Source organism: Chiloscyllium plagiosum, chromosome 33 (assembly GCF_004010195.1).
Source record: "Chiloscyllium plagiosum isolate BGI_BamShark_2017 chromosome 33, ASM401019v2, whole genome shotgun sequence".
In the NCBI taxonomy this organism is placed as follows: Eukaryota; Metazoa; Chordata; class Chondrichthyes; order Orectolobiformes; family Hemiscylliidae; genus Chiloscyllium; species Chiloscyllium plagiosum.
The window spans coordinates 20,388,544-20,398,949 of record NC_057742.1 but is presented as its reverse complement, the minus strand read 5'-3'; positions in this window follow the sequence as shown (position 1 = coordinate 20,398,949).

Genomic DNA, 10,406 nt, shown 5'->3' with positions numbered 1-10,406 from the left:
ATTAAAGGAAGTGGCAACAGAGATAATAGATCCATTGGTTAAAATATTCCAAAATTCTCTGGACACAGGAAAGATTCCAGTGGATTGGAAAATGGCTAATAGAATGCCCTTATTCAAAAAGCAAGAGAGGCAAAATGTGGGAAATTACAGACCAGTTAGTTTTACATATGCTGTTAGAAACGTGTCAGAATCAACTATCAAAGAAGTAATATTAGGATATTTGGAAAGTCAAAATGCTATCCACCAGAGTCGGCATGGTTTTTTGAAAGGCAACTCATGTTTGACTAATTTGCTAGAGCTCTTTGAAAAAGTAACAATCAAAGTGGATAACGGGGATGCTGTAGATGTAATTTATCTGGACTGCATTTGATAAGGTGCAACAAGGTTGGATCAAATGGGATTAGCCTGGATAGATGAATGGCTGATGGACAGAAGACAGAGAGTCTGAATAAGTGTTTTTTTTTAGGATGGCAAGCTGTAACTAGTGAGGTGCCATAGGGTTCCATTCTTGGAGCCCAGCCATTCACAATCTGCATTAACGACTTGGATACAGGGAGGAAGGCTCTTTAACCAAATTTACAGATGACACAAAAATACGTGGAATGGTAAATTGCAATGAAGAAATAACCTTACAAATAGACATTGATAGTTTAGGTGAGTGGGCCAAAATGTGGTAGATGGATTGAATGTGGATAAGTACAAGGTTATGCATTTGGGTCGAAGAACTGGGAAAGTGACCTATTATCTTAATGGGGAGAGATTTCGGGATGCTCTGGTGCAGAGGGATCTAGGTGTATTGGTTCATGAGTCACAGAAAGCTAGCAAGCGGGTACAGCTGTTCATAAAGAAAGTGAATAAAATATTAGCTTTTATAACCTCAGGATTAGAATATAAAGATAAGGAAGTGTTGTTGCAACTGTACAAGGTATTGGTGAGACTGCACCTGGAGTATTGTGCACAGTTTTGATCCCCTTATTTGAGGAAAGATGTAGTGGCATTGAAGGCAGTTCAGATGAAGTTCACGAGATTGGTCCCAGAGATGATGAGTTTGCCATATGAAGAGAGATTGAACAGTTTAAGCCTACACTCTCTTGAATTTAGAAGAATGAGGGGAGGTATTCAAATATTTGGATGAGAAGTCATAGTTTTAGGGTAATGGGTAGCAAAGTTAAAACAGAGTTGAGCAGAAACTACTTCTCCCAAAGAGTTTTGGATGCTGGGACAATGAGTAAATTTAAGGAAGAGTTAGACAGAATTTTACTTGGTAATGGATTGAGGCATATGGAGAGAAGGCAGGAAAATAGAGGTGAGGAGCATATCAGCCATGATTGAATCTCAGAATGCAGAAGTTCTTGTGGATCACAGCCAAACAAAATCAATGAACTTGGTTTGGGTTCTGTTTTGAGGATTGGGATATACTAAGCACAACTTTCCCATGGAACATTTAGTGGATGGAGAAGATATTGTAATGTGTGGATGTTTGATATGTGAAAGAATTGGGCTTGTTACATGAAATAACCTTTTTCATTCTGTGCTATTCTATTATTATGCTTAACCTTTCCTGACTAATGTTTTCACAAGTAAAACTGAATTTGAAATCTTTCCTAGAGTTTTTCATTGATGGACTCGGCAGATTGCTCGTGGGATCGTGTAATGATGTCATTGTTGGCCATCAGATGCACCAGAGTCCAAAAAATGACACACAGAAAGCAGTTGAACAAAAATATGCAAGGTTTCGACGGCCCTCTAAGCATGACACAGATTTCAAACTTGCACTGCATTATTTCAAAAATCATTTAAAATGTTACACCAAAATTTAATGGGTAAGACTATACATGTCAATTTCTGATGAAGGGCTTTTGCCCGAAATGTCGATTTTCCTGCTCCTCAGATGTTGCCTGACCTGCTGTGCTTTTCCAGCACTACTCTAATCTAGACCCATAATCTTGACGGACCAATCCACGATCTCTATCTCATCACTATCTCCTTCAGCCTCTCCACTCCCTTGATGTTATTGGGCTGCTTCTTTAATAACCACTCCCGGATACAGTGAACATTTCGGCAATTCAACATTTCTTCTTTTTCTTTCATGGAATGTGAGCATCACTAGAAAGACCAGTAAATGTTGACCATCACTGCTGCCTTTGAAAAGGTGTTGACAATCCACCCTCTTGCACTGCTGCAGTCCATTTAGTAAACATCAGGAAGACTGAGGCTACTTTCTTGCTTCCATCACAAATAGAAATGATAGCTATAAATTCTGTCTCCTCCCCAGTAGTTTCAACCAAAGAGATCTTGGTATCCTATTTTGGTATCTTGAGCTTTGACCACATATGATGTCAATTATCAAGACCACCTACTTCCTCTCAACTATTTCGTCAGCTCCCGAAACCCTCATCCATACCCAGAACCCTCTTGAAGGTTGGACATATAGAGTAAGCAGCCAGGAGTTGATCTGTAGATGGTCTACAGTAGGGAAGATAGTCACTTGAAGCCAAGTGTAGGTGACTTTGATAGTTGTACATTGTGACCACAGAGAAGCTGGAGGCGATGGCCCTTTGAAGGAGGGGTGTGGGGTGCTTTCTTTTGCCAAGAGAGATGATGTACCCCGGACCCTTTCAGGGATGGTTTCTTTCCCCATGTTTGCTCACCTCCAACTACTCAACTATTCAAATACTCTTCTGACGGCCTTCCTTGGTGCTACCTTCCATTAATGTGAATTCGTTCAAAGTTTTGTTGGCCATATTTTGATACATGTCCATGTCCCATTTATACATCATTTATTGCCCACTAATCTACATTGGTACCTTGTACATTAATGCCTTAACTTTACAATCCTCAGCTTTAAAATCAATCCATACTCTCTTCTTTTCCTATCTCTTGTAACTCCTCAATCTTGACAATCTTCCACAAATTCTGATTTCCTCCAAGTCTGACCTCTTGGGAAACCTCACTTCTTTTGCATCATGCTGGCAAATATGCCTTCAACTTCCTTGGCATACACTCCGATATTTCTCTCTAAATCATTCCTTAAAGTCATTTAGCCTGATTTTACATTTTGTTGAAGTTCATATGAAGTGCCTGGGGCCTTTTATTGTATATGTTGCTAAAAATTGAAGATTATTAATTATACCAGATTGTGGTTCTTTGAAGCACTTTGGAATGTCTCTCCTAAAAATGCAAATTATTTTTATCATTAATTTTGCTTTCTCAATTTACTACTTTAAAAAATGGATGTTGTGAAATTTGAATCTGTGCAATACTAAATTAAAATGTTGAAAATCTATTATTACAAATAAAGTATTTTCATGATCAATGCAAATACATGTTGTGATTTGAATTAATATAATTATCTACATGTCTATATTCATTTTGATCCTTATTTGAGCAGTCATAAGATGCCAAAGCAACACATTTTATCGAATTAACAAAAACTATCTCCCTAGGTTGACAGCAGTCAATATTAATGAGCATTCAAATGTCATAGAATCTGTGTTTTACAGCATGGAAAGAGGCCCTTCAGCCCATCATGTCCATATCAGTCACCAAGCACCTACCTACTCTCGACGCATTTTTCAGCACTTGGCTTGTAGCCTTGTAAGCAATAGCATTTCAAGTGCTTATCAAAATATTTCTTCAATATCGTGATTGCTACCACCTCTACTACCCTTTCAGGCAGTAAGTTCCATATACCCATGACTTTATGGGTAAGAAAAAGAATACCTTCGAAACCTCTTGTCCTCTACCTTAATACTATGTATTAAAGCCTTTTTATAAGGGGCAATTTTATTCTTATCAATCTTATCTGTGCTGCTCGCCTTAATAAAGATTCTCCTCGACCTTCTCTGCTCTAAGGAAAACAACTCCAGCCTATTTAATCACTTTTGAATGCTAAATCATTCCAGTTCAGGGAATCTCCTGGTGAATCTCCTCCCCACCCTCTGTGGAGTAGTCACTTCCTCCTTGTAGTGTGGCAACCAAAGCAAAATACAGTGCTCTAGCTGTCACCTAATTAATGTTTTCTACAGCTCATCTTAACCTCCCTGCTTTGGTATGCAATGGCTTGACTAGTAAAGGCAAGTATTCCATATGCCTTAATCACCTTATCCACTGACCTGTTACCTTTAGGGATCTATGGACATGCACATCAAGGTCCCTCTGATCCTTTGTACTTCCAAGAGTCCTACCATTCATTGTGTACTGCCTTGTCTTTTTAGTCCACCCAAAATATATCGCCTCAAACTTTTCTGGATTTAATTCCATTTATCACCTTTCTGCCTACCTTATTGTCCTGTAGTCTAAGGCTTTCTTCTTCACTGTTTACCATATGACAATTTTCATATCATTTGCGAACTTTCTGATTGCGTGGTGCAGGAAAAAGCACAGCAGGTCATGAAGGGCCCTGCTGGAAATGTTGACTCTCCTGCTCCTGGGTTGCTGCCTGACCCACTGTGCTTTTTCAAGGGCCATACTTTATTGACTCTGATTGTCCAGGATCTGCAGTCCTCAGTATCTCCTGATTGTTAGTGTCTCATTAACTAATTAGCTCATTCATGATTTCTGTTTGCTTGGTTATCTTTTGTCCCTAATTTACTTAAGAAATATATTTGAACTTTCCTTTATTTTATTTACCACTGTTTTAGCAAGTCACCTTTTCACTTTCCTTATTTTCTTTTCACAACTCCCTGCACTTTTTATACTCTTAGTCATAGAGTCATAGAGACGTACAGCACAGAAACAGACCCTTCGGTCCAAATCATCCATGCCGACCAGGTATCGCAAATAACTCTAGCCCCATTTTCCAGCATTTGGTGCACATCATTCTAAACCCTTCCTATTCGTGTAAGCATCCAAGTGCCTTTTAAATATTCTAATTGTACTATCATCTACCACTTCCTCTGGCAAGTCATTCCATACACGTGCTATCCTCGGCATGAAAATATTGTCCCTCAAGTCCCTTTTAAATCTTTCCCCTCGCATCTTAAATCAATGCTCTCTAATTTTTCCATCCTGGGGAAAAGACATCAACTACTCACCCTATCCATGCCCCTCATAATTTTATAAAACTCTATATAAGGTCAACCCTCAGTCTCTGATGCTCCAGAGAAAATAGCCGCACCATACTCAGCCGTTCCCTATTGCTCAAACCCTCGAATGCTGACAACATCCTTGGAAATCTTTTCTGAACCCTTTCAAGTTTCACAACATCCTTCCTATAGCAGGGAGATCAGAATTGCACAGAATTGGTCCACAAAGGTGGCCTAACCAATATCCTGTACATTCGCGACATGACCTCCCAACTCCTATACTCAATGCTCTGGTTAATTAAGGCAAGTGTACTAAATATCTTCTTTACTGTTCTATCCACCTATGACTCTGCTTTCAGGAAGTTGTGAACCTGCACTCCAAGGTCTCTTTGTACAGCAACACTGTGCAGGATTTTACCATTAAGTGTATAAGTCCTGCCCTGATTTGCCTTTCCAAAATGCGACACCTGATATTTATCTAAATTAAACCCTCTCTGCCACTTCTCAGCCTGTTGGACTATCTGATTAAGATCCCATTGTACTCTGAGGAAACCTTTTTCACTGTCTACTACACCTCTAATTTTGGTGTCATCTGCAAACCTACTAACCAAACCTCCTATGTTCACATCGAAATCATTTATACAAATGTCAAAAAGCAGTGGACCCAGCACCGATCCTTGTGGCACATTGGTGGTCACAGCCTCCAGTCTGAAAAACAACTCTCTGCCATACCCTATGCCTTCTACCTTCAAGCCCGTTCTGTATCCAAATGGCTCGCTCTCCTTCTATTCCATGGGATCTAACATTGCTAACTAGTCTACTATAAGGAACTTTGTCAAATGCCGTAGAGATCATGTCCACCACTCTGTCCTCATCTATCCTCTTTGTTACTTCTTCAAAAAACTTAATTTAGTTAATGAGACACAATTTCCCATGCACAAAGCCATGTTGACTATCCCTAATGCATATTAATGCATATAAATCCTATCCCTCAGGATTCCCTCTAATGACTTGCCCACTACCAACATCAGGCTCACCAGTCAATGGTTCCATGGCTTTTCCTTACTACCTTTCTTAAATAGTGGAACCATGTTAGCCATCCTCCAGTTTTCTGGTATCTCACCTGTCGGTATTGATGATTCAAATCATAGTCATACAGTCATAGAGATGTGCAGCATGCAAACAGACCCTTTGTCCAATACGTCCATGCTGACTAGATATCCTAAACTGATCTACTCCCATTTGCCAGCATTTGGCCCATATCCCTGTAAATGTTTTCTATTCATACACCTATCCAGATGCCTTTTAAATGCTGTAATTGTACCTGTCTCCACCACTTCCTCTGGCAGCTCATTCCATACATGCACCACCTTCAGTGTGAAAAAGTTGCCCCTCAGGTCCATTTTAAATATTTCCCCTCTCACCTTAAAAGTATGCCCTCTATTTTTGGAATCCCCTAACCTGTACAAAAAGTCCTTGGGAATTCACACTATCCATGCCCCGCATGATTTTATGAATCTCGAAAAGGTCACCCATCAACCTCCAACTCTCCAGGGAAGTAGCTCCAGTCTATTCAGTTTCTCCCTACAAGTCAAACCCTCCATCCCAGCAACATCTTTGTAAATCTTTTCTGAACCCTTTCAAGTTTAATAATGTCCTTCCTATATCAGGGAGATCAGAATTGAACACAGTATTCTACAAGTTGCCTCACCAATGTCCTGGACAACTGCAACATGATGTCACAGCTCCTACACTCAATGCACTGACCAATAAAGGCAATTGTGTCAAATGCCTTCCTCACCACACTGTCTACCTTCGATCCCATTTTCAAGGAAGTATGCACATTCATCCCATGCCCCTTTTTTCGGCAACACTCTCCAAGATCCTATCATTTATTGAATAAAACACCCCTTGATTTGCCTTTCCAAAATGCAAGACCTCACATTTGTCTACATTAAACTCCATCTGCCATTCCTCAGCCCTTTGGTTCAATGCCCAAATGTTGTAATGCACTGTAAGGTTTTATGTTCTGACCTTCTTCACTGTCCAATACACCACCAATTTTGGTGCCATCTGTAAATTTACTGAGCATGCCATCTCTATTCACATCCAAATCATTAATTTAAATGACAAAAAAGCAGTGGACCCAACACCAATCCTTGCAGTACACTGCTGGTCACAGGCCTCCAGACTCAAAAACAACTCTCCACCACCTCTCTCTGTTTAGATAAGTTTGTATCCAATTGGTTAGCCATTCCTGGAATCCATGTGATCTAACATTGCTGACCAGTCTATCATGTGGAACCTTGTCAAAAGTCTTGCTGCAGTCCATATAGACAACATTTACCGTTCAGCCATCAGTAATCTTCTTTGTCATTTCTTCAAAAAACTCAGTCAAGTTCGTGAGACACAATACACTAAGCCATATTGACTCTCCTAAATCAGTCCTTGCCTTTCCCTCAGAATCTCCTTCAACAACTTGCCCACTACCGACGTCAGGTCCTCTGATCTATAGTTCCCTGACTTTTCCTTACCACATTTCTTAAATAATGGTACCACATCAGCCAACCTCTAATCTTCTGGCACCTCACTTGTGGCTATCGATGTTACAAGTATCCCATCAAGGGGCCCAGCAATCTCTTCCCTAGCTTCCCAAAAGACATACACCCAATCAGGTCCTGTGGATTTTTCCCCCTGCATTTTAAGACATCCAACAGCTCCTTCTCTGAAATATGGACACTTTTTAAGATATCACTGTTTATTTCCCCAAGTTTTCCAAATTTCATATCCTTCTCCACAGTAAATATTGGCCAATGACATCTAGTGTCTTAACCCTTTGATGGCTCATGAAAGCTTTCACTCATTTGTCTTACCCATTAATACGGTGCATTCCTCCACATCGAAGGTTCTCCATTCCTATTAGTTCAAACCTTCACCATTGCAGGAATGTGATGCACTCTCACTTTTTGAAAGACTCCCTTTGCTCTGATGTAGATTTTCCCATCAGAAGCTCCTCGCAGTCCACCTTGGTCTGATCCTATTTTATCATATTAAAATCATCCTGCCCCAACCCACCCCCACCCTTGTGTACTTATGGGGTTTTTTTGGTCCAGCTTTGCCTCTTGCCATGACTACCTTCAATTTGAATGAGTTATGGACACTATCACCAAAATGCTCCCCAAAGGACACTACCAGTTGCTGGCTTAGTTCTATACAATTAGGTCCAGTACTGTTCCCACCTTTGGAGGACATTCTGCGTGCTTTGTTTTAAGAATTCCTGAATATCCCAATTAATATTGGGAAAGGTGAAAGTCTTTACTATTATCATCCTCTTTTTTAACACTTCTCTGAAATTTACCTAAGTATCTGCCCTTTTACCTTTTCTTGACTGTTTGGGGATCTATAGTACATTCTGAAAAATGTCATTGCACCCTTTTTGTTTTTATGTTCAACCCATATAGCCTCTATAATGGAACCACCAAAGATTTTATCCCTCCTATATGCAGTACTTGATAAATACTATAACAATACTTGATTAATATTGCAACACCAATTCCTCTTTTACACCTCTCCCTGTTACACCCAAATGTCATTCATTGAAAGTTAATGAATATCATCCACTAAATTTCCAGAAGCCATTCTATCATGCAATATCACAGCTAAAAGGATTGTAGAGGATTACTCAAATTTTTCACTCGATACAGACCAATAACAGGGATACAATCAGATCAGGGATCAAACTTCACACCAAAATTATTCAAGGACATTATGGACAGCTTAGCAATAAAACAATTCAAGTCTACTGCATACCATGCAGAGTCGCAGGGAGCAGTAGAAAGGTGGCATCAGACATTAACGACCATGTTGCAGGCTTAGAGAAGGTGCAAAACTTGGCCTACTCTTGGGAAATAAGGAAGGGCAGGTGACTGAGGTGTCAGTGAGGGAGCGCTTTGGGGCCAGTGACCAAAGTGATTCTATTAGTTTTAAAATAGTGATATAAAAGGATAGACCAGATCTAAAAGTTGAAGTTCTAAATTGGAGAAAGGCCAAGTTTGACGGTATTAGGCAAGAACTTTCAAAAGCTGATTGGGGGCAAATGTTCGCGAGTAAAGGGACGGCTGGAAATTGGGAAGTCTTCAGAAATGGGATAGCGAGAATCCAGAGAAAGTATATTCCTGTCAGGGTGAAAGGAAAGACTGGTAGGTATAGGGAATGCTGGATGACTAAAGAAATTGAGAGCTTGGTTAAGAAAAAGAAGGAAGTATATGCCAGGTATAGACAGGGGAGATCGAGTGAATCCTTTGAAGAGTATAAAGACAGTAGGAGTATACTGAAGAGGGAAATCAGGAGGGCTAAAAGGGGACATGAGATAGCTTTGGCAAATAGAATTAAGGAGAATCCAAAAGGTTTTTACAAATACATTAAGGAAAAACTAGGGAGCGAATGGGGCCCCTCAAAGATCAGCAAGGAGCCAGACAGAAAATGGAGGAGATACTAAACGAGTATTTTGCATCAGTATTTACTGTGGAAAAGGACATGGAAGATATAGAATGTAGCAAAATAGATGGTGACAGCCTAAAAAATGTCCATATTACAGAGGAGGAAACGCATGAAGGTGGATAAATCCCCAGGACCTAATCAGGTGTACTCTAGAACTTTGTGGAAAAGTAGGGAAGTGATTTCTGGGCCCCTTGCTGAGATATTTGTATCATTGATAGTCACAGGTGAGGTGCTGGAAGATTGGAGGTTGGCTAACGTGGTGCCACTGCTTAACAAGGGTGGTAAGGACAAGCCAGAGAACTATAGACCGGTGTGCCTGACGTCGGTCATGGGCAAGTTGTTGAAGGGAATCCTGAGGGACAGGATGTACATGTATTTGGATAGGCAAGGACTGATTAGGGATAGTCAACATGGCTTTGAGCATGGGAAATCATGTCTCACAAAATTGATTGAGTTTTTTGAAGAAGTAACAAAGATGATTGATGAGGGCAGAGCAGTAGTTGCGATCTATATGGACTTCAGTAAGGCGTTCGACAAGGTTCCCCATGGGAGACTGGTTAGCAAGATTAGATTTTAAGGAATACAGGGAGAACTAGCCATTTGGATACAGAACTGGCTCAAAGGTAGAAGACAAAGGGAGGTGGTGGAGGAGGCCTGTGACCAGTGGAGTGCCACAAGGATCGGTGCTGGGCCCTCTACTTTTAGTCATTTACATAAATGATTTGGATGCGAGCATAAGAGGTACAGTTAGTAAGTTTGCAGATGACACCAAAATTGGAGGTGTAGTGGACAGCGAAGAGGGTTACCTCAGATTACAACAGGATCTGGACCAGATGGGCCAATGGGCTGAGAAGTGGCAGATGGAGTTTAATTCAGATA